Source organism: Pan troglodytes, chromosome 22 (assembly GCF_028858775.2).
Source record: "Pan troglodytes isolate AG18354 chromosome 22, NHGRI_mPanTro3-v2.0_pri, whole genome shotgun sequence".
Lineage (NCBI taxonomy): Eukaryota > Metazoa > Chordata > Mammalia > Primates > Hominidae > Pan > Pan troglodytes.
The window spans coordinates 26,264,164-26,290,143 of NC_072420.2; the positions used below are offsets into that span (position 1 = coordinate 26,264,164).

Below are 25,980 nucleotides of genomic sequence, written 5' to 3' on the forward strand. Positions count from 1 at the left end.
ATGGTAATTCTGTTTTTAGTTTTTTGAGGAGCCTCCACACTGTTTTTCATAATGGCTGTACTAATCTGCATTCTCGCTAACAGTGTACACAGGTTCTTTTTTCTCCATATCCTCTCCAGCATTTGTTATCTTTCACCTTTTTGATACTAGCCATTCCAATAGGTGTAAGGTGATATCTCACTGTGGTTTTAAGTGGAATTTCCCTGATTAGAAATGTTGAGCTTTTTTGTTTTTCACTTTTTTTTTTTTGGCCACTTGCATGTCTTCTTTTATGAAATGCCTATTCAGGCAGGTCTTTTACCCATTTTAAATCAGGTTTTTTGTTTTCATGCTGTTAAGTTTCTTATATATTGTGGCTATTAGCCTATCAGGTGTATGATATGCAAATACTTTCTTACAATCTATAGGTTGTCTCTTCCTCTCTGTTGTTTCCTTTGCTGTTCAGAAAGAAACTTTTTAGTTTAGCACAATCCCATTTGTCTATTTTTACTTTCGTTGCCTGTGCTTTTGAAGTCATAGCCAAGAAATGATTGCCCAGACCAATGTCATAGAGCTTTTCTTTATGTTTTCTTCCAGAAGTTTTACAATTTTAAGTCATACGTTTAAGTCTTTAATCCACTTTGAGTATATGGGGTGATATAAGAATTCTATTTTATTCTTCTGCATGTAGACATCCAGTTTTCTCTTTACCATTTCTCGAAGACACTGTCCTCTCCCCAGTGTATTCTTGACACCTTTGTCAAACATCAATTGATCATAAATGCCTGGATTTATTTTGGGGCTCTCTATCCTGTTCCATTGGTCAGTGTGTCTGTTTTATGCCATTACCATGCTGTTTTGATTACTATAGCTTTGCAATGCATTTTTCAATAAGGTAATGTCATGCCTTTTGGCTTTTTTCTTTTTGCTCAAAATTGCCTTGGTTATTTGGGGTCTTTTGTGGCTCTATAAAAAAAATGTAGGATTGCTTTTTCTATTTCTGTAAAAAGTGATATTTAAAGTTTGATAGAGATTGCATTGAATCTGTAGATCACCTTAAGTAGTGTGGGCATTTTAACAATATTCATTCTTTCAATTCATGAACACAGTATAGCTCTCCATTTGTTTGTTTTGTCTTCAGTTTATTTCAATGTTTTATAGTTTTCCTTGTAGAGATCTTTTACCTTGTTGGTTAAATTTACTCCTAAGTATTTTTATGCTATTGTAAATGAAATTACCTTCTTAATTTCTTTTTCAGATAATTTGTTATTAGAGTATGGAAATGCTACTAAATTTTGTATGTTGATTTTTTATTCTGCAACATTACAGGATTTGTTTTTCAGTTCTAACAGTTTTTTTAGTGGAGTCTTTATTGTTTCTATATATAAGATCATGTCATCCGCAAACAGACAATTTCACTGCATTCTCGCCTATTTGGATGCCTTTTATTTCTTTTTCCTTCCTAATTGCTCTGACTAGGACTTCCAGTACTATGTTGAATAGAAGTGGTGAGAGTGGGCATTCTTGTCCTTGACTGGCATGTCCCCAGGCTAACACAGCAGGCTTGTACATACCTCCCAGGCCTGTAGCCCTACCATCTGCCTCTAGCAGACATGCTCCCATGTTAGCCAAGCTGACATGCACCTGTGTCCCAGGCCTGAGAAACATGGCCAGGGGCCACCCAGGATAGTCAAACAGCTATGTAAAGCATCCAGGCCCCAATCCATAGGCCACCCCTGGCAGGTATGCCCCCAGGCCAGCCAAGCCACTACACAACCATGCTCTTCCTGGCCAAAGTAACAGCCCCATGACCCCAACCCAAGTGAGCCAATGCCAAGTTGGCCAACCACTGTGTGCATTAATGCTTCTCTGGCCTGAGAAACAGTTCAGTAAACCCACCCCCAGCAAAGCTGCACCACCACTACCATAAATTCTCTTAGCCTAGGCTACTGGGACACTTGCAAACATCACTAGCCTAGTTTACAACCGAAAAAACTTAATGGAGACTACACTACTGTACCCACCTTAAACTAAAGTCAATTCACCCCCACTGAACTGACACACTAAGACTCATGAAATACATTTTTCCCTATGAAAACCCTGTAAAATTGGAAGAGGTGACTGACTATTCCACCAGATGCACAGAAATCAACATAGAGACATATCAAACATTAAAAACAAAAAAATGACACCTCCAAATGAACACAATAATTTTTCAGTAACAGACCCCAATCATAAGAAAATAAAATGTCAGAAGGGGAATTCAACATAGTGATCTTAAGGAAACTCATTGAAATATAAAAGAATACAGACAATTCAACAAAATCAGGAAAACAATTCATACTTTGAATGAGAAATTCAACAATGGGATAGATATTTAAAAAAATAGAAATCCTAGAGCTGAAGAATCAATAAATAAAATGCCTAAATACAATCAAGAGTTTCAACAACAGACTAAACCATGCAAAGGAAAGAATTTCTGAACTTGGGGACAGTCTTTTGAAACAACAAAAGCAGACAAAAAAAGAAAAAAAGTTAAAAAGGAAAAAAGAAAATGTACAGGATTTACGAGACATCAGTAAGTAAACAAATATTCACATTATGGGTGTTACAGAAGGAGAAAAGTATGAAGAAGTGTAAAAACTTATTTACTAAATTAGTATAACAGCTGAAGACTTCCTAAGTTGTGGGAGAGAGAAGGACATCTAGATCAAGGAAGCTCGAAGAACCTCAAATAGATTCAGATCAAACAGGGCCCCTCCAAGGCAGATTATAGTCAAATTGTCAAAAGACAAACACAAAGAAAGAATTCTAAAAACAGCAAGAAAAAAAGCATCAAGTCACATATAAGAGAATATGCATTAGGCTAACAATAGATTTCTCAGCAGAAATTACAGGCTGGGAGAGAGTGGGATGCTACAGTCCAAGTACTGAAAGAAAAAAACAGATAGCTAAAAATTATATACCCAGCAAAGCTATCTTTCAAAAATGAAGGAGGAATCGAATCATTCCCAGATAAGTAAAAACTAAGGGAATTTTTTACCACTAGACTGGCCCTACAATAAATGCTCAAAGGAGTCTTACATCTGGAAGTAAAACCATTATGAAGTAACCACCATTATGAAACATGCAAAACTATAAAACTCACCAGGAAGGCCAATACACAAAAGAGAAAGAGAAAGGAATCAAAACTTATCACTACCAAAATACCACCCAACCATAAAAATAAACAATAATAGAGGAAGAAAGAAAGAATATATTAAACAATCAGAAAAAGAAACAGTAAAATGACACAAATAAGTTCTTACCTATCAATAATAACCTTGAATGTAAATGAATTAAATTTCCCATTTAAAAGATATAGATGAGCTGAACAGATTTCTTTTAAAAAATACCCAACTACATGCTGCCTATAAGAAATTCATCTCAGCTGTAAAGACACACATAGATTGAGAGTGAAGGGATGGAAAAAGATATTCCACACAAATAAAAACCAAAAGTGAGTAGGAGTAGCTATACATATATCAGACAAAACAGTTCAAGTCAAAAAACCTGTGAAAAAGAGGCAAACAGCGGCAATATATGATAATAAAAGGACCAATTCAGCAAGAAAATATAGCAAATGTAAATATATATGCACCCAACACTGGAGCACTCAGACATATAAAGCAAATATTATTAGATTGAAACAGACAGATAGACCCCAATACAATAATATTAATAGTTAAGGACTTCAATACTCCACTGTCAGCATTGGACAGATCATCTAGACAGATAATCAAAAAAAGAAATATTGGATTTAAAATGCACCATAGAGCAAATGGACCTAATAGTCATTTACAGATCATTTTACCCAATAGCTGCAGAACACATATTCTTCTTAGTGCAAGGAACAATCTCCAGGATTGACCACATGTTAGGATATGAAACAAGTCTCAATTTTTTTATTGAAATCATATCAACTATCTTATCTAACCACAACAGAATAAAACTAGAAATCAATAATGAGGATCATTCAAAACTATACAAATACATGGCAATTAAACAACAGGCTCCTGCATGAATAATGGGTGAATGAGGAAATTAAGGATGAAATTCTAAAATTCCTTGAAACAAATGCAAATAGAACCCAAACATACCAACACCTATGGGAGATAGCAAAACTTGCCTTAAGAGGCAAGTTTAGGCTGAGCACGGTGGCTCATGCTTGTAACCCCAGCACTTTGGGGAGCCGAAGCTGGTGGATCACATGAGGTTGGGAGTTCAAGACCAGCCTGGCCAACATGGTGAAACCCCATCTCTACCAAAAAAAATACAAATATTAGCCCAGCCTAGGTGACAGAGCAAGACTCTGTCTAAAGAAGAAAAAAAAATACCAGAGACTGGGTAATTTATAAAGGAAAGAGGTTTAGTTGACTCACAGTTCCACATGGCTGGGGAGGCCTCACAATCATGGCAGAAGGTGAATGAGGAGCAAAGTCACATCTTACATGGTGGCCTGGCCAATATGTGAAACCTCGTTTCTACTATATGAAAATTAGCCGGACATGGTGGCATGTGCCTATAATCTCAGCTACTTAGGAGTCTGGTATGAGAATTGCTTGAACCCAAGAGGCAGAGGTTGCAGTGAGCCAAGATCATGCCACTACAATCCAGCCTGGGCAACAGAAAAAAAAATAAAAAGAAAAAAAAGAGGCAGTAATAGTGATAAATGTCTACACTAAAAAAACTAGAAAGATTTCAAATAAACAACTTAATGTTACATCTCGAAGAACTATAAAAGCAAGAATAAACCAAACCCACAATTAGTCGAAGGAAAAAAAAATAAAGATCAAAGCAGAAATGAAATTGAGATAAAAATACAAAAGATTAACAAAACAAAAAGTTGGCTTTGTGAAAAGATAGACAAAAGTGACAAACCATTAGCTAGACCTAAGAAAAAAGAAAGAATATCTAAATTTTAAAAAAATCAGAAACAGGAAAGATGTCACAACAGATACCACAGAAATACAATGGATTATTAAAACTATTATGAACAACTATACACCTGTAAATTTAAAAATTGAGATAAAATGAATAAATTCCTCAACACATACAACATACCAACATTAAAGCAAGAATAAATGGAAAACCTGAATAGACCAACAACAAGCAATGAGATTGAATCCATAATAAAAAGTCTTCCAGTAAAGAAATATCCAAGACCAGATGAGTTCACTGCTAAATTCTACCAAAATTTTAAAGAATTAATATCAATTCTTCTCAAATTGTTTCAAAAAATTTGAAGTGGAAGAAACTCTTCGTAACTCATTTAATGAAGCCAGCATAACCCTGATACCAAAACCAGAGAAGGACACAACATAAAAAGAAAACTATAGGCCAATATTCCTGATCAACACAGACACAAAAAATACCTCAACAAAATACCAGCAAACCAAATCCAACAATACACCAAGAAAATAATACGTCATTATCACTGGGATTTATCCCAGGAATGCAAGGATGGTTGAACATATGCAAATCAATACACATGATACATCAATAAACATGATACACCACATTAACAGAATGAAGGATAAAAACCATATGATCATCCCAATAGATGCAGAAAAAGCATTTGATAAAATTCAACATCCCTTCTTTATAAAAACTCCTAATAAATTAGGGATGGAAGGAGAGTACCTCAACACAATAAAGGCAATAGATTACAAACCTACAGCTAACATCATACTAAATGGGAAAGGGCTGAAAACATTTTTCCTAAGAACTAGAATAAGACAAGGATGCCCAGGGTCACCATTCCTATCTAACATTGTACTAGAAGTCCTTGCCAGAACAATTAAACAAGAGAAGGAACTAAAGCACACTAAATTGAAAAGGGGGAAATCAAATAGTCTGTTTTCAGATGACATGATCTTATACATAGAAAAACCTAAAAGCTCTACCTAAAAACTCTTAGAACTAATAAATTCAGTAAAGCTGCAAGATGCAAAATTCACATAGAAAAATCAGTAGCATTTCTATGCACAAACAACAAATTAGCTGAAAAAGCAACCAAGAAGGCAATCTCATTTACAATAGCTACACACACAAAAATACCTAGGAATAAATTTAACCAAGGATGTGAAAGAACTCTACAAGGAAAACAAAACGCTGATGAAAGTAAGTGAATAGTATACAAATAGAAAGACATCCCATGCTCACAGATCAGAAGAATTAATAGTGTTAAGATGACCACACTAAGCAATCTACATATACAATGCAATCCTTATTAAAATATTAATGACAGTCTTCACAGAAATAGGAAAAAAATCTTGAAATTTGTATGGAACCACAAAAAGATTCCTAATAGCCAAAGCAATCCTGAGCAAAAAGAACAAAGCTGGAGGCATCACACTAACTGACTTCAAAATATGCTACAAAGCTGTAGTAACCAAAATAGAATGGTATTGGAATAAAAACAGACACCTAGACCAACAGAACAGGATAGAGAACCCAGAAATTCATCCATGTATCTATAGCCAACTGATTTTTTACAAAGGTGCCAAAAACACTCAGTGGGGAAAGGGCAGTCTCCTCAATACATGGTTCTGGGGAAAATGGATATTCATATACAGAAGGATTTAACTAGACCCCAATATCTCACCCTATACAAAAATCAACTCAAAATGGATCAAAGACATAAATGTGCAATCTAGAACTATAAAACTGTTAGAAGAAAACACAGGGAAAATATTTTATGAATAAGACCTCCAAAGCACATGCAACAAAAGCAAAAATAAACAAATGGGATTATATCAAACTAAAAAGCTTCTGCACAGCAAAGGAAACAAGCAGCAGAGTTAAAAGACAACCCAAAGAATGGGAGAAAATATTTGCAAACCATTCAACTGGCAAGGAATTCATATTCAAGATACACAAGAAACTCAAACATCTTAACCATGACAAAAAAAAAATTTTAATGGGCAAATGATCTGAAAAGACATTACTCAGAAGAAGACATGCATACAAATGGTCAAAAAAATACATGAAAAAATGCTCTAAACATCAGAGAAATGCAAATCAAAACCATAATGAGTTATCATCTCACCCCAACTAGGATGGCTATTATCAAAAAGACAAAAAATTACAAATAACTAGAATAGCTTTATTTTTTAAAAAATCGATATGATGAAATAGCCAAAAAAAAAGAAGAAGAAGAAAATAAGATAAAGAAGAGAAAATATCAACCACATGCACTTGGAGAATCTACAATGGTACAGAATTCAGGGACATCCCCTCAATGCCCTCGTTTTAATGTCTGTATATGACAGTTTCCCACTAAACTGCAAACTCTATTAAGAGCAGGGAGTCTCTCTTCCTATCACAGTATGACCAATATAACTTAAACACAGTGGGAGCACATAGTAAGTGTTCAAAGGAGAAAGAGTAGGGAAGAAAGGAGAGAGGAGGGAGAGAGGAAGTGAATGTAGGTAATTATTTTGCCCTCCTTCTATATTGAAAGCAATCTATTCCTTTTGAGTAACAACCCCAATCTACCCTACAGCAAGAGATAGTCTTAGAGAACCACTTTAGAGGTGCATAAATATCTTTTTCATACCATAAATCTTATATTGATTTTAACCAACTTCAATACAGTTTCCTTCTCGTTACATTTCATATCTTCCCTCAGATAATCTTTATTTCCTTGAACATTTCTAAGGAAATTCTTCATATTATTTCTAAGATTGCTTTACTATATTGTAAAGTCTTCTCACTGAAGCATTGTAAGGAAAAGGTTAAAGAATGTTCACAAATTCTTCCAAGATGTGTAGACTCTTATTTGGAGGCTCTTGGACTTAACAGAAAAACTCAGTTTTCATTATCTCTTGAATGTCTGCTATTATGTATGGGGAATGTGCATTTTAGAATTTGCAACCTAAAAGTCCGCTAAATTTTAAAATTCTTCTTTGAGACAAAAAATTACATCAATCATCTGAAATATAATTAGTACTGCTAAAATTGTTATTACTATCTACTCTCATTAGAGCAAAAAAAAAAAAACCCTTTCTGTTTGTAATTTTTTTTTCATGCCATTCTCCTGCCTCAGCCTCCCGAGTAGCTGGGACTACAGCTGCCTGCCACCACGCCCGGCTAATTTTTTGTGTTTTTAGTAGAGACAGGGTTTCACCGTGTTAGACAGGATGGTCTCAATCTCCTGATCTCGTGATCCGCCAGCCTCAGCCTCCCAAAGTACTGGGATTACAGACATGAGCCACTGCGCCCGGCCTCTGTTTGTAATTTTAAATTTAGTAAATACCAAGAATAAACACCTTTAAATGTATTGACTTAATGCAATGTACAAATAAAGGTTAAAACCACTTGAAGAAAAAGAGGTGTGGAACTCAGCGAGACAATCTAATTGAAACAATCTAAAACTTTAATGTCAGTGTTTCACAGCTTGACTATGTAAATTCATAAATTTGTTTTTGATACAGTCCTGAATCAGCACAGTAAGATTTTGACTAACAACATGGACCAAGACTTATCTTGAAGCACATAAACCATTTTTGACACATATGTTCACAACAACAGCCTTCAGAAGAAAAGGGAACAGTGAAAGTTCTAAGAAACTGGGCAGGAATACTTCCTAACGTTCAGTGGTTTAGATGAGTTGCTAAATCCTAAGTTGCAAAAGTGTATGTAGTTCGCATTAAAAAAAAATTACTTATTCACTATGCAGACAAAAAGTCCCTTTGAACATGTTCTATTTGGGGGTAATTTTATGACTCAAAGAGTTTGCCACATTTCCCCAGGGATGCTTTAATCATTTCTCCCTTTTACCCTTGAAAGACCTCAAAAAATCCAGTTATGTGTCATGAATACACATATGTGCCAGATACATTCAGAACATAGATTTCCTGCTAAATAATTAAGAGTGGAAGAGCATGTCTTCGTGAGCTGAATGATAGCTTTCTCATATAGTTGACAATTCTCTTAAAACGCAATATTATTTCACAATAATTCCTAAATATTCATTAAGGGATCAGTGTCCCAAACCAAAGTATTACGGTTCTGAGAGATTTTCTCCATTGCACTGGTCAGCCAAAGGGCACTTTTGGGAGCAATGTCTGAGATCTAGAAAAGTTTTAGGGAAAAAAATTAGATAGATAGATAGATAATAGGTAGGTAGGTAGATAGATAGATAGATAGATAGATAGATAGATAGATAGATACTGAAAAATAACTAAACCCAAATCTTCACAACTAAGCTAAGCCAGAAATGTCTGGATTTAGACACAGTTATTATAATTCAAAAGCGTATTTATTGGAGAGTATAGGTAATTTCTGTGTGTGCTTAAACCAAAATCAGCTTAACAATAGCCTACCTAAATGGAGCAACAACCTTTTTCTTCTATACTTGCCCTTACTTCTTCTGATACTCTCTTCTCTCATTTTCCATACATCAAACACACGAACAAGTCTCTCCACTAGCAAATCATTCCATTATTTTATTAATTCTAATGTATTTTTAGTCTGGACACATAAATTCATAGAAAATGGAATTCATCTACCTAGATCTTCATTCCCTGCACTTGCTGCTGCCTGTAACCTTTCCAATCTGAAATTTATTTCACTGAATGGAAAAGCTAGAAATAAAATGATAGAGAATAAGGTTTGCCTTCTTTCTCTCAACTACTATATTATGCTAACTTCTGTTAAGTAAAGGGGTTGCCTCTTCCATGAGGGATTATATTGCTTTTTCCAACTGAGGGTCTGAAAGTCATTTTTAGCTATTACATTTTTCTAAGCCACCATTTCTTCTGGTCTCACATAATCCTTAAGGTTCATCTCCCTTATTCTGCTTCTCCAAAAGCATGGTCTCCTCTGTGTATATTCTGTTTATTTATCTACCTAAAATCTAAATATATCCAACAGCCTCTTAGATCCTCCTCCTTTCTTGTTGGTAATTTGTAGTTATTATTAAGGAGGATTCTTCTAATTCCTCTTGAACCATGTCATCTATGAGCTAGGATCCCTGACATGGAATCATACTATGTTTTTTTCTGTTATTTTTTAAATTTGCTTCATGAAAGACCAGAATGACATTTCTGAGTACCTGGAGTCTGCTCTCTCTTCATTGTTTCGATGTCCAAGAATAAGCTATTCATATACTGTTACCTCTACCTAGAATGTCCTTCCACCTCTTCTTTTTCTAGCCAACTCTCCATCATACCCCAAGAAGACCTACTGTGTAATCACTTTTTCTCATAGAATTACTTTCTCATATAAAAAGTGATTACACTGGAGCCTTCCTTCCAGTTCTCCATCTCTATTCTTGCAACACACTTTACATGTGCCTTTACTATAGCACTTAATACATTTCACTTAAGTTAATTAACTAGACTGTGAGTTCTTGAAATAATCTCTATTGGTCTGGAAGTCCCCAGAGCCTTATAAGCTATATTCATTCATCCATTTGTTTACTTATTTAATCATTCTTTTAACAATATTTTTCAAGAGCCCACTATATACCAGCACTCTTTGGGCCTCCAAAGATCATCAGTGAATGACAGAGCAAGATCCCTGCTCTCTCGAAGCTTTTAATTGTAGCAGAATAAGGCCTGACAATGAGCAAGAAACAAATAAATGAGCAAGACTGTTTCAGATGTAAATTGCAATCAATACAACATATAAGACAGGCCATGTATTAGTGTGATGGGAAGGGTACTAGAGATAGGGTGGTGAGACAAAGCCTCTATACATGGCAATATTTGAGCTGCAACTGAATGACATAAAAAACCAACATTAAGATCTGGACCCTGAGTCTATAGACCCTATAGCAGTTGGAACAAGCTTGGCATGACCAAGGAACAGAAAGAGGCTATGTGGATGGATCTTAGCAAGTAAGGAACAAAGAGTTGGAACTGATCAGATAAAGTCTTGAATGTCATAGTAAGGAGTTTGGATTGGATTCTACTGCAATTGCAAATCACTAGAGGGCCTTAAAAATAGTGATGCAATCTAGCTGATATTTAAAAACAAACTTGTTCTTCGGTTAATAGGGTTGAAAAAGGAAAAAAAAATTGTTCCACATTTATTAAATGAATGAATAAATTATGCTCTCTTTATTTCTATATCATCAGCAAGTTCTTTGTGTTAATTTTAAAATCTGGAATTGCTGTGTCAGCATTGAGACAAGTTGGAGAAGGAAAGCTGATTCCCTACTCCTGATTTGCTGGCATTCCTCCTCCAGGAGTCTGCACTCACTTCATGGTTTTGATATTCAAGTACAGCCTATTCATACACTATTCCCTCTGCAGAGAGGATCCTTTCTCTCCTTTTTCTGCCCAACTTTTGGTCATCCCCCAAAGAGGTCTACTAAGTAATCTACCTCGTAAAGTAGACTACATCACCTAGTTGGTGGGTGATAGCTACTAGTGCATATTTATTGACTGAGTAAAGCTAATATTTCACATCTTCTACACAAGAAGGATTTGGGATCTGATATGGTAGACTACATCACCTAGTTGGTGGATGACAGCCATTAGTGCATATTTATCAACTGAGTAGAGCTAACATAGCTCACAACTTCTACACAAGAGGGATCTAGGATCTTTCTGCCCTTTCTTCTCCTCTCTCATACCCCTTCCTCCCTTTACCCCCTAAAGCAAGACAGCACTCTTAGCTGCAGATAAACTTTCCTTTGGCATAGATTGTGGCAAGAGAGTGGGCAGGTGAATTGAGATTCCCAGGGGAATCCTTGCCCCAATCTATACCAACGGAAAGTTTATCTAGCTGTCCTCGATCTAAGTCATAACCTTTAATCCAGCTTTTATGAGTGAAAAACAATATGATATTTTGGTCCCATCTCCCTGACTCGCATGTCTACACCAAAACTGGTTCTGAATTCAGAGCAAAGAAAAGGGATTTCTGAAATCCCTGTAAGACACAATGTGATACGTTTGGAAGACATTAAATTGGAAGTTTGAGGGCCTGGTAAACTTGAGATCTAGTTGCAACTCCATTGTTAACTAGCTGTAAAACTTTAGGGCAGTCACTCAAAATCAATAACTAACACGTATTACATATCAGGCACTTGTTCAGCACTATCTACATTATTTCATTTAACCTTCAAAACAATTCTGATTTAGATACAATTATTACCTCAATTTGCAAAAGAAAAACAGGGCAAAGAGAGTCAGTCTGAGCACCAGGATTTAAACCCAGAGAGCCTGACTCAAGAGCCTGACTCATCTTTCACCAGTTTTCTATTTTACTCATCTATAAAACATACAGGTTGGACAGACATCTTCCAACACTGAATTTCCCTGACATTTACTGCCATTATCTTTTCTGTCTTTTCAAAGATGAAATGCTCATCTTCAGTGCTCTGATTTTGACAAAATTATCTCCATTTCTCTGTTATTCCTCTGTGGAAGATGAAGCACCTCCTCTACACTATTTACTTTTGCGAATCATTCATGGATAGCACACTGTTTAGCTTGATGATTATCATTGAGTGTTTGCCACCCTCTTAAAATGAATGTAAAGTTAATTTAATCCACAAGTCTGAGCTACAATATTTTCCTCAATATTCATCACTTCAAATTCATCTCTTGTCAGAAACTGATGACTCTTAAATCAAATCCTACATTTTTGAAATACTGAAGCTTCAACTATTCTCTCTCCAGCTCCTCTTTCTCTTCCAAGTACAACCTTCAATTAGAAGAATCTATTAACACCCTACATTTAGTTTCCCACCCCAGACTTCAGCGTGACCAGATGCACATTGCACTTTACTTCCTGTTACTGTCATTTGTTTTCAGGTGAGATACATGCTGACTTTGTCCAACTATAATTATTTAGAACCCTAGTCACATACTCCTAACCAATTGTTTTGTTCAATATTATTCAAGTTCTTCGCTCAACTTTTTGTTATATGACGAAGTGGGTTGATGAGTTTTAGCAGACTCTTCATCCCAGTTTATACATGACCATGAAAAATCAGCACATCTCATGAATGGCCACCTTGAGTTGGCTATGGGCCATCCATAACCCTCACCTTCAGAGCCGCCATCGCAATTCTTGACCTCCTGGAAACTGTAGCATACTCCTCTTCCAGTCCAATATCCATTGGTCCTTCTTTTTATTTGTGAGTTAGAAAGTGTACCTTATTTTTTGAAGGTACAGATTCACACACATGAGATGAACCAGGGAACTGATGGATAGCGCTACTGAGTTCTGATTGGTTTTTTAATCTAATAATAACTTTCTTTAATTGACAAATCATAGTTGTATACATTTACGGGGTATAATGTAATGTTTTGATATGTGTATAGCATGTGTAATAATTAACTCAAGCTAATTACCATATCCATCACTTCACCTACGTATCATTTTTCATGATAAGATATTTGAAACTTATGCTCTCATTTTCTAATATGTAAGACATTCTTATTGACTTATTGACACCTTGGTGTGCCACAAATTTCAAAATCATGTTTTCTTTTGTTTTGCAATATTTTCTCAATCGACATTAATTTTTAATACACTAATAACAGGATCTTCTTGGTTTTTATTTCCTTCTGACTAAACCATCATGCTGAATTTTCTCTAACGTACATAATGGTCAGTAAAAATAGCTAATACATGTTTACCAAAGGCATGTACTATAACATAGCACTACTCATAAGTGCTCCAAACTGGAAACTACTCAAATGCCCGTCAACAGTGCAACGGTATAAGTAGATTGTGGTATATTCACACAATGTAATATAATAAGAATGAACAAGCTTAAGTACATGCAACAATAAGGATGAATCTCACAGACATTGAGACAATAAGGATGACTCTCACAGACTTTGAGACATTGGAATGAAAGAGGCCTGACACAAAAGAATAAAACTCCCTGCTTCCATTTCTATAAAAGATAAAACAAGAGGCTAGACGCGGTGGCTCACACCTGTAATCCCAGCAGTTTGGGAGGCTAAGGCGGGTGGATCACCTGAGGTCAGGAGTTCAAGACCAGCCTGACCAACATGGAGAAACCCTGTCTCTACTAAAAATACAAAATTAGTCAGGCGTGGTGGTGCATGCCTGTAATCCCAGCTACTTGGGAGGCTGAGGCAGGAGAATCACTTGAACCCAGTAGGTGGAGATTGCAGTGAGCCAAGATTGTGCCATTGCACTCCAGCCTGGGCAAAAAGAGTGAAACTCTGTGCCCCACCACCTCCCCCCCGCAAAAAAGTGAAGGCAAATCAATGCTGTTGGGAGTCAGGATGGTGGTTACTCCTGAGGTTTTGGGATAGTGCCCAGAAGGAACAAAAGTGGTCTCTAGGTACTGGACATGTTCTGTTCTTCATCTGAATGCCAATTACATGACAGTAATCAGTTTGCAAAAACTCAGTGAATTCTACACTTTAGGAAATGTACATTTTCTGTATACATTTTAGGCTTTAATTTTAACAGTTTAATAAACTAAATAAAAACAAAATAAGACAAAAGTTCCCATCATCACTAATCATCAGAGAAATGCAAATCAAAACCACAATGAGATACCATCTCACACCAGTCAGAATGGCTATTATTAAAAAGTCAAGGGCCAGGTGCAGTGGCTAATCCCAGCACTTTGGGAGGCCGAGGCGGGCAGATCACCTGAGGTCAGGAGTTCGAGACCAGCCTGACCAACATGGAGAAACCCTGACTCTACTAAAAATACAAAATTAGCCGGGTGTGGTGGTGCATACCTGTAATACCAGCTACTTGGGAGGCTGAGGCAGAAGAACTACTTGAACCCGGGAGGTGGAGGTTGCGGTGAGCCGAAATCGCATCACTGCACTCCAGCCTGGGCAACAAGAGTGAAACTCCATCTGAAAAAAAAAAAAAAAAAAGTCAAAAAACAACAGATGTTGGCGAGGCTGTGGAGAAAAGGGAATGCTTATATACTGTTTGTGGGAATGTAAGTTAGTTCAGCCACTGTAGAAAGCTGTTTGGAGATTTTTCAAATAACTTAAAACAGAACCACCATTCAAGCCAAAAATCCTATTACTGGGTATATATCCAATGGAAAACATCATTCTTCCAAAAAGACACATGCATTCATATGTTCATCACAGCACAATTCACAATAACAAAGACATGGAATCAACTTAGGTGCCCACCAACGGTGGCTTGGATGAAGAAAATGTGGTACATATACACCATGGAATACTATGCACCCATAAAAAAGAAAAATAATGTCCTTTGCAGCAACACAGATGCAGCTAGAGGCCATTATCCTAAGCAAATTAACGCAGGAACAAAAAGCCAAATACCACATGTTCTCACTTGTAAGTGGGAGCCGAACTTTGGGCACTCATGGACATAAAGATGGTAACAATAGACACCAGGAATTACATGATGTGGGAAGGAGGGAAGAAAAAATTGAAAATCTGTTGAGTACTATTCTAAGTACCTCAGTGATGGGATCATTTATACCCCAAACCTCAGCATCATACAATATACTCAGGTAACAAACTAATAGTTAACCTTTATTAAGTACTTGCTTTTTACCAGGTGGTATTTATCTATGTAATTTTTATGTGCTAACTCATTTAATCTATAGTAATGGAACCCAGAATTCTAGTACAGACAATCTGATGCTGTTCTCTGGAGCAGAGTATTGGTTTAAATGTTGGCTCAGTTCATTTCTAGGTATTTTGTTTTATTTCTTCTGGGTTTTGTTCTTTTGTTTTCACTTTGTTATTTCTGTTTACTTTTTATAAAATGAAGGCGATAATAGTAGCTACTTCATAGGTTAGTGGCAAGGATTAAACACGAAAATACTTATAAAGTACTTACCATAATGCCTAAAACATAGTAAGTGCTCAATAAATCTTTACTAAATTATAGTTTCTGTCTTATCTTGCCTACAAATAGGCATCTTTTGTAAACAGAAGCATTGCAAAATAGTCCACGAGCTCTTTCACATCCATATATTAGAAACTAAATCAAAGAGAGCAGCATATCATGTTCCACAAAGGAATGAATGAATTAATTTTGCACTAGAGAAGAATATCATCCTAACAAGTGAAGATGGTGATTAGATAATGGTAAGAATGCATACAGACAAATTTAAAACAACCAAAATATACATCTTGGTTATCAGCATAAGGCTTTCTGGAAAAAAAAAAAATCAAGAGAAAGGGATAAGTGCAATGATGCTCCTCTCTGAATCCTGACATTTGTGACAGCTGTGTATTTTCACATGCATCACAGAAGTATGTGTGTAGTGTTGACTGCTGACTTAGAGGCAGAATGCCTAGATGTAAATCATGGCTACTTATAGCACCTGGGAAGATCACTTCCTCCTTCCTCAGTTTTCTCACTGGCATGATAAGGATGATTTTAATAGTACCCACCTTGTAATTGAGGGTTTTAAGCAGTTAATATTTGTAAATGACTTTGAATGCTTAGCATATAGAAAGCATTAATAGCTAGCAATAAAATATAATAAGTTAAATATCCAGCCAGGCATGGTGGCTCATGCCTGTAGTCCCAGCACTTTGGGAGGCTGAGGTGGGTGCATCACCTGAGGTCAGGAGTTCGAGACCAGACTGACCAATACGGTGAAACCCTTTCTCTACTAAAAATACAAAAATTAGCTGGGAGTGGTGGCACGCTCCTGTAGTCCCAGCTACTCAGGAGGCTGAGGCAGAAGAATCGCTTGAACCCGGGAGGCAGAGGTTGCAGTGAGCCGAGATCGTGCCACTGCACTCCAGCCTGAGTGACAGAGCGAGACTCCTTCTCAAAAAAAAAAAAAAAAATCCAAGGTTTACTCTGGACAAAATTATCAATTCAAAATTCTGCTCAATTTTTCCTCAATTTTCTTCAAAGTACATCCACCTCTTTCTCTCCAGGACTCAAATGCACACAACCTAGCCCCTGGTAATTCAAAGCCCTCCTTGAAAAATACTCCATCTAGACCAAGCTTCTCCCCATCATAGATCCTCTCCTTTGAATCTTTACAAAATTTACTTGTGCTATGTTTCATTTCACTTAATGTAAAAAAAATGTAATCCTTTCTAATAGGTAATAATGAGTGAACTTTTTCAGATAACATTTCTGATTTTAACAGAGCCTTCTGAATTCTGCTTTAAGCCTAGTGAAGTGACACAGTGGTATAAACTTCCAGCACTATATTTGCCAACTGAGAGATGTTTTCAATCAGAAAAATATTGTCATTCTCAATCACAGCAATTATATGACTGTCCACTCTACTCTGAATATTTAGGAGCTGTAAATTGCAAAATAGAAAATAATTCTCTTTTCTACTCTTTCATCTCCAAATAAAGGGAAAAAATGGAGAACTAAAAGAAGGAATATGTTTTGATTCTTCTGTTGGATTTTAATTTCCCCTGGGAATGGTCAGGAAGCTGCTATGTGCAAGCCATCCTCCTCTATTTCCCAATACTCTGTAAGTCAATGAGATAGTTCCCTCCCCAACCCCCACCTTGAATTTCCCTTATTGACTCCAGGGGCAACCACATGGTACACATGCATATATGTACACAAGTGTGCACACTCCAATGAACACATATGCATACGCTGCATTGCCATCCCTATGCCAGCATATAGCATATTTCCTCAAATTAAAAAAAAAAACTAGTTCTGATGCCCCAAAATGCAGAATCTGAACCTCAGTGGTAGCCTTGGAATTACAAAAAAAGAAATTAATTAAAAACAGAGACCAGTCTCAGTTATAGAATCTCAAGTTTTATTGATAACACAATGTATAGGCATCACAGAAGTAAATAAAGTGGGCCGTTTCTGGTGACTCATGCCTATAATTCCAGAATTTTGGGAGGCCAAGGCAAGAGAATTGCTTGAGGCCAGAAGTTCAAGACCAACTTGGGAAACACAGTGAGATCCTGTCTCTACAAAAAAAAAAAAAATTAAAAATTAGCCAGGCTGGTGGCTCACCTGTAGTCCCAGCTACTCAGGAGGCCAAGGCAGGAAGATTGCTTGAGCCCAAGAGGTCAAGGCTGCAGTGAACTGTGATTGTACCACCGCACTGCAGCCTAGGTGACAGAGTGAGACCCTGTTTCAAAAAAAAAAAATGTAAGTAAAGTAATATCCCAAGCTCTGTTTAGAAGACCAGCTACCCCTGTAGTGGTATGCTGTTGCAACCAACTGAATAACTCACTTAATCTGCACTTGTACTTTAGTGCAAAATGGTAGTGGGAGTGTCATCAGTAGACAGAAGTGAGGCTTTGACTGTAGGAAATTATTGAGTGGTGGTTAACCCCAAAGGTCCAAACCCCTGACCTTCTCCCTCCAAAGGCATCTGGCCTGCTGAACATTGACAATGGCATAGACCCATTAGGGTTTAACACCCTCCCACTGGATCAGGGTGTTCCAGGCATTTTCTGGCACTGGATATTCCCCCAAAACAGCAGCATCAATACATCCAGATAGAACCAATGCCAACTTTTCCTAGAACACACATACCAGTCATGGGACGGGGAAGGAATGTAAATTCTTGCCATCATAAAATCACAAAAAGATGACTGGGAAACATTCTAAAGATTGGTTTCAAGCTGTATCTGATGATGCAAACCCGCACTAATCAATGACTCAGAAAGTCTCAGATACAAGTGATTGCTCATGCACAAAAAAGCATTTCCAAGGGAGCTGAATCCATTGAGACTGAAGAATAGATCAGGATATCCAATATAGATCTTTCAGCTGCCTTTGATCTCTGGGCAGAAAGGACTGTTTAACACACTTTTTAAGCTTCTTCAATATTTGGGAATTCTTATGGATAACCTATACGTGGGTACCCTCTAGTCACTAGATTCTTCAATTCCCCAGTGTGGCCAGGTGGGGTCATTAGACAAGAACCAAATGTTATCAGTCTCACATAGCACAGTTCAATGCCTCCACACTGACCAGGCGGTCTGTCTTGCTCAGCCTCCTAATTCCTCCTGGCAGAAGTGCAGAAGTTCTCCTTGGCCCCACTCACCACATTTACACACAAACCTTGGTGCCTTCCACACATTTGCTCTTCAATTCAACCGAAAACAGTCTCACTCTTTTGTGGATGTCTGCAACGTGAAGAGAAGTACAGGATAGGACTCTGGCTGCTGAACCTGTGCAGAAAAGAAAAAATCAAGTTGAATTTCTGCACACCCACAGCTCAAGGCAGTACTGCCCATGACCTGGACAAGAGGTCCCCCGTTCTGCACCCTGTGCTCACTCTAGCCCCCTTCTTGCCACACGCCACACCAGAAAGCAAGAAGCTTATGGAGCCAAACTTGTCATGTGGAAGCTGTGCCTCCTTTTGTAGACCCTGCACTGGGAATCTGGACCCTGGATTTTCCTGCCCAGACATCCTTGAACCCGCTTCCAAGGCTGGAATGGAACGTTTCACCAGGTGTGCCTCCTAAAAGTGGATGGCACTGGTCATTTGCTCATCCCAGGCCAGAGGAGTGGCTAAGGAGCTGCTGTATTTAAGGACTATGGACACAGCTCTGGAGTATGACCTGGAGTGTCCATACACATAGAGGGAGATCTCTCTCAGTACAAGAGGAGCCTAGTGGTGGGGAGAAAAGGGGAGCAGGCAGGGTCCAGGCTCAGTTTTCCCAAAGCTGCCACATTTTATCAAAGAACTCTGAGAAGCTTGACAGTCAAAAATTTGCACATAGCCTCCCAGGTCAATATAAAGGTATATTTGTCAAGATAAGAGAACAGAACAGATTTTATTTAACAGATTACTAGTTTGAGTTATAATTTTAAAATATTTAAATATATGGTTTGTGGGCTTCAACATGTACTCTTGTTCTAAAGACAATATTGGGCCAGAACTGCTGAAATGTATTTTTGCTTAATGTTGTTTTCTTCAGAAACCAACTTCTGCAGGGGATCTATTTCTAAGAAGTGTCAAGTTCACAATAAAACTCTTTAAGCCTAGGGCCAACAACATTGCTCTTCAAAATAGCATGATGGACACTTCTCAAAAGAAGACACATATGCAGTCAACAAACATATGAAGAAAAGCTCAATATCACTGATCATTAGAGAAATGCAAATCAAAACCACAATGAGATACCATCTCACACCAATCAGAATGGCTATCATTAAAAGTCAAAAACAACAGATGCTGGCGAGGTTGTGGAGAAAAAATGAATGCTTTTACACTGTTGGTGGGAGTGTAAATTAGTACAACCATTGTGGAAGACAGTGTGGCAATTCCTCAAAGACCTAGAGAGAGAAATACCATGTGACCCAACAATCCCATTACTGGATATATACCCAAAGGAATATAAATCATTCATATAAAGACTAGTGCACATGTTATGTTCACTGCAGCGCTATTCACAATAGCAAAGACATGGAATCAACCTAAATGTCAATCAGTGATAGACTAGATAAAGAAAACGTGGTATATACACGCCATGGAATACTATGCAGCCATAAAAAGGAATGACATCATGTCCTTTGCAGGAACATTGATGGAGCTGGAGGCCATTATCCTTAGCAAATTAATGCAGGAATAGAAAACCAAATACTGCATGTTCTCGCTTATAAGTGGGAGCTAAATAATGAGAACAAATGGACACGTGGAAGGGAACAACACACACTGGGGCCTGTCAGAAGGTGGAGGGGTGAGAGGAGGGAGGGCATCAAGGAGAATAGCTAATGGGTGCTGGGCTTAATACCTAGGGGATGGAATGATCTGTGCAGCAAACCACCATGGCACACATTTACCTATGTAACAAACCTGCACATCCTGCACATGTACCCCTGAACTTAAATTTTTAAAAAATAAAATATAAATATAAAAGTAACGGGATTAAAAAAAAATAGCATGATGCCCAATAAGCACCATTTCCCTCAATCCTGATACGTGATGTGCCTCAGGCAATCTCCAGTACTCAATCCTGAATCGGCCACATTCTCTGCTAACCCAACCCTTGTGTCACATTCTAAGACTCCACTGATATCAAATGCAATTGAATAAAATAAATTCCCATTGTGCTGTGCATCACACAAACATAGATTGACAGGAATAAAATGAATAATCATGTCCACTTTCCACTCCTGCTTACTCCCATTGAGGAGCATTATGCTATTTAAAATCCTAAGGAAGTCCCAGTTTATTATGAAGCTCAAGGTAACAAGTAAGAAAGAAATACTAAAAAGGCTAGCTGAGTGGATTTACACTAGAAAGAGCAGAGATATGCTAGAGACATGAAATGATGAATTGGAAAGGAAGCAGGGGAATATGAGAAAAACAACTTGAGAGACAGAATTTGGGGATGGGGTCTGGGCAGAGTTGGGAGTGAGAGAGGAGGGAGATTTGGGAGCAGCTGCCATGTGTATGAACTATTGAGAAAGACATGCCGTAGTGGATTAAAGATGGCCATAAACATTGCTACTACATCTACCAAGAGGGAGAGTGTAAGTCCATTCCTGCTGCTATAACAAAGTACTTTAGACTGAGTATTTATACACAACAGAAATTTATTTCTCACAGTTCTAGAAGCTAGAAAGTCCAAGATCAAGATGCTGGCAGATTGAATGTTTGGCAAAGGCCCATTCCTTATAGACAGTGTCTTCTTTCATGGGAAGGAAGGGACAAATGCTGTGTCCTTACATGAGGGAAGGTGGAAAAAAGGGAACATGGCTTTTCCTTCAACCTCTTTTATAAGAGAACTAACCCCACAAAGTGCCACCTTCATAACGATCATTTTCCAGAAGGGCCTACCTCTTAATATTGTCACATTGGGTCTCAGATTCCCACATGAATTTTGGAGGGACACATTCAGACCATAGCAGAGAGTATCCCTCAACTCCTTTAACTCTGAGATAGCTTGCATATTTGCTTTGGCCAATAGAACGTGAGGGAAGTGATGTTATGTAACTTCTGAAAGTGGGCCTAAAGAGATCTGAAGGTGCCTTTTTCATGTACTTGGAGGACTCCCTCTTAGAACTGAGCTCCCATGCTGTGAGAAGCCCAAGCCTCGTTGAGTAGCCATAGTAAGGAAAACTGAGACATTCTGATGGACAATCTCAGTTGTGCTCCTGGCTGCCAACTGCCAACCATGGGAATGAGCCATCTTGGGTGTTCCAGCCCAAATGAGCCTCCAAAAGACTGAGCCCCAGCCAACTGCACAAGAACTGAAATCACCCAATTGATCTCATCAACCCACAGAATTGCACTAGATAATAGCCAGTGATCGATATTTTCAGTCACTGATTTGAGGGTGGTTTGCTACACAGCAATAGATAATGAAAAGATGAGGAAAGAGGATTTTAAGACATTTCACTGGGCATTATGGATATATTCTCTTTATTGTGTGTTCTCAAGAGATTATAAGAAAATTAATTTCCTTTTCAATTATTTCTGCACATCAGCTTAGCATTGAGATGAAGTGGATAAAGACACATAGGTTTCTTATGGAATATACGTGTAATGCCAACCAGAAGTTCTGAAATAATTAGCACAGAAATCATGCTTTTCATACACATGCAGTAAAATCTAGATTTTCATGCTAACATTCAAAAGAATTTTTTTAAAAATACAGCAAATTTAAAAAGAAAATATACCTTGGAGAAAAATCTCCAATGACTCATAAAATTTGAAATAACTAAAAATTGTCAAAATTCCGTGGCTAGCTCCATATTTCTCTCCAAAAACCACTACCCACCAACCGTTTAACTGTAAACCATGTAGAAACTAAGGATCTCCAAATGGTGTACTATCCTTAACAGAACACCCAGGTTCAGCATCTAGACCTACTATAAATATCTGTTAACAAAACCTGGGCTCCTCAGCATGTCAGTCTCTCAAAGAACCACATGTTAACATATTTGAGAGAGGTTTAAAGCACTCAGACAGCCATCCCATTCTAGTTGAGGTGACCATCGTACACTGTGGGATTCCTTCCTCTCTAACCAATCATTTTGGCTTGGAAACACCCACAGCTGCTGTGAGTCCGTTCTCTTTAACAACAATATGCAATGCTGCCAAGTTTGGATTGAGTGGGGTTGTTACTTTCTATATGCAATTCAGATCTCTGGCATATTTGCATCCTAGACTATCCCACCTACATGGTTTAAAGATATTTAACTTTAGTCATAGCAGAGCCAGATAAGCATTTAGCCACTGTGTTAGTTCATTTTTATGAACACTGTATTAGTTCATTTTCATGCTGCCAATAAAGACATACCCAAGACTGGGTAATTTATAAAGGAAAGAGGTTTAATTGATTCACAGTTCCTCATGGCTGAAGAGTCCTCAGGAAACTTACATCATGGCAGAAAGGGAAGGAAACATGTCCTTCTTTACATGGCAACAGAAAGGAGAAGTGCAGAGTGAAGTTGGGGAAGCCCTTTATAAAACCATCAGATCTTGTGAGAACTCACTATCATGAGAACAGCATGGAGATTTCAGTTGGAACACAGCCAAACCACATCCTTCCACCCCTGGCCCATCCCAAATCTCATGTCCTCACATTTCAAAACCAATCATGCCTTCCCAATAGTCCCCAAAGTCTTAACTCATTTCAGCATTAACTCAAAAGACCACAGTCCAATGTCTCATCTAAAAAAATGAAAAGACATACCAGAGACTGGGTAAGACTAAGTAACTTATAAAGGAAAGAGGTTTAATTGACTCACAGTTCCACATCACTGAGGAGGCCTCACAATCATGGTGGAAGGTAATGAGTGAGCAAAGCCACACCTTACATGGCAGCAGGCAATGGAGCTTGTGCAGGGGAACTCCCTTTTATAAAACCATCAGATCTAGTGAGAATTATTCACTACCATGAGAACAGTATATGGGAAACATGCCCATGATTCAGTTGTCTCCACCTGGCCCCCACCCTTGACACATGGGAATTATTACAATTTAAGGTGAGATTTGGGTGGGGACACAGCCAAACAATATCACACATCTTCTTTCAAGCAGAAATTGTGGGTTTAAGGCTGAATCAATGTATTTGTCCACCCATCAGATAAACTACTTGATGGTATTATAGAAAACCTAGTCTCTCTTCTCCATGAGCAGAATGGCTGCATCTCCAACTCCAGAGGTTCTAGATCCTGACCCAAACTTCATGGTCCACAGGAATCAACTGGAGTTTAGAAGATCCAGACACTGCCTCATATACTGATTTCTGCAAAAATGAACTAATCATTTCCTCAGTCACCTCCAGGAAAGCACCATCAATAACTGGATTGTATGTAATCCAACCACAAACTGAACTATCTCTTTGAATGGTAGAAACACCTCAATGCATAATGTAGGCTTTAACTAGAACCTTAGACACGGTATCAGAATAAGGCTACTAACTTGGTTCCTCCTCAAATCAATTTTATTTAAATATTTGTTCAACATTCCCTTAGCAGGAATATGATGATATTAAATTTCCATTCTCAAAAATTATATAAAACATATATATATAGTGTTTTATTTAAATGAGAAAATTTATTTAAAACATATATGAAACCATTTGCTATGTAAATAAAGTAAACCACATGTTCCTGGTAAACTGCACTACAGTGTGCCTTAATTGGGCAACATGTATAAAGCCATCATTCATATTAGAGTTTCAATCAAGGAATTAAGTCCAACAACTTCAATAACTCAAGTTTGTCACCTGCTGTATCAGTTAGGATTGCATTTGATTGAGTGGCTTAATTATACTATACTGGCTTTTTTAAAATTACAAAGAGACTATGTACAGAGTGGTTTAAATTATTAAAGTATTGTGGTTAATCCCAGTCTCCCCACTGACTTGTACAAAATCTCTGCCCTGCTCTGTTTCCCAAGAGGCTGACCTTCATGGGCAGCCATACTCAAGATCTTCTGCCCTCTGGCTTAGGTGATGAAATGGTTAGGCTTTGTGTCCCTACCCAAATCTCATCGTGAATTGTAATCCCCAGGTATTCAGGGAGAGACCTGGTGGGAAATGATGGGATTATGGGGGTGGTTTCCCCCATGCTGTTCTCATGATAGTCAGTGAATTCTCATGAGATATGGATGGCTATAGTGTTTGGCAAGTTCCTCCTTCGCTCACTGTTCTCTCTCCTGCCACCCTGTGAAGAAGGTCCTTGCTTTCCCTTTGCCTTCAGCCATAATTGTAAGTTTCCTGAGGCCTCCCCAGCCATGTGGAACTGTGAGTCAATTAAACCTCCTTCCTTTATAAATTACCCAGTCTCATGTAGTATCTTTATAGCAGTGTAAGAATGGGCTAATAGAGGTGGGAAGAGAAAGGATCACATATTGATCTCCCATAGTGTCTTCCCCACCACTCCCATGCCTCCTGCCCTTATTGGCACAGCTGTAATTCTGGCAATTACTTTCTTCTATAGCCACAAGTTTTATGAGGCAGCTCCTCTTCTCTGACTCAAGTTCTTGCTGGCTCCAGTGAACACTGTTTCCTTCCTTAATCCTTCTCACTTACCAGCATTTCTAGTCCTTGGGTGTTGTATCATCTCTTATTAATTCCTATAATGGTTAATTTTATGCATATATTTGGTTGCGCCATGGGATGCCCAGGTATTTGGTCAAACTTCATTACAGGTTTTCTGTGAAGGTGTTTCTGGATGAGATTAATGTTTAAATCAGTAAACTGTGTAAAGTGGATGATCCTCCATAATGTGGGTGGCTCTCATCCAATCATTTGAAGTCCTGCACAGAACAAAAGACTGACCCTTCCCAAGGAACAGAGAATTCTCCTTCCTGACAGCCTTCAAACTGAAACATCAGCCTTTTGTGGCTCTACGGTAGCCATCCAGCCTTTGGACTGGAACTAGGACATTGGCTCTGCAAACTTTGGACTTGCCAGCTTCCACAATCGTGTGAGCAATTCCTTATAATAAACCTCTTTTTAAAAATCTTCTATTGGTTCCATTTCTCTGGAGAACCCTGAAATACAGTTCCCTTATTCTTGTTACTATCTCTATAAATAGTCTCTTCATTGAATTATTTTTTGAAGTGTTTTGGTCCTTCACCTGTGTCTGCCAGAA

The 25,980-nt window shown here is 37.9% G+C and overlaps 1 long non-coding RNA gene across 2 annotated transcripts in view; it reads right to left on the reverse strand.

The window, feature by feature from the left end:
- The window catches only part of LOC134806981 (uncharacterized), a 68,126-nt gene that overhangs the window by 31,915 nt on the left and 10,231 nt on the right, over nucleotides 1–25,980 (reverse strand). For both annotated transcript variants that reach the window (XR_010154488.1, XR_010154487.1), the window contains exons 3-5: nucleotides 18,982–19,091; nucleotides 17,923–18,040; nucleotides 14,709–14,831 (exon numbers count right to left, since the gene is read on the reverse strand). This is a non-coding gene — a long non-coding RNA (uncharacterized LOC134806981). The remainder of the gene's footprint in view (nucleotides 1–14,708; nucleotides 14,832–17,922; nucleotides 18,041–18,981; nucleotides 19,092–25,980) is intronic.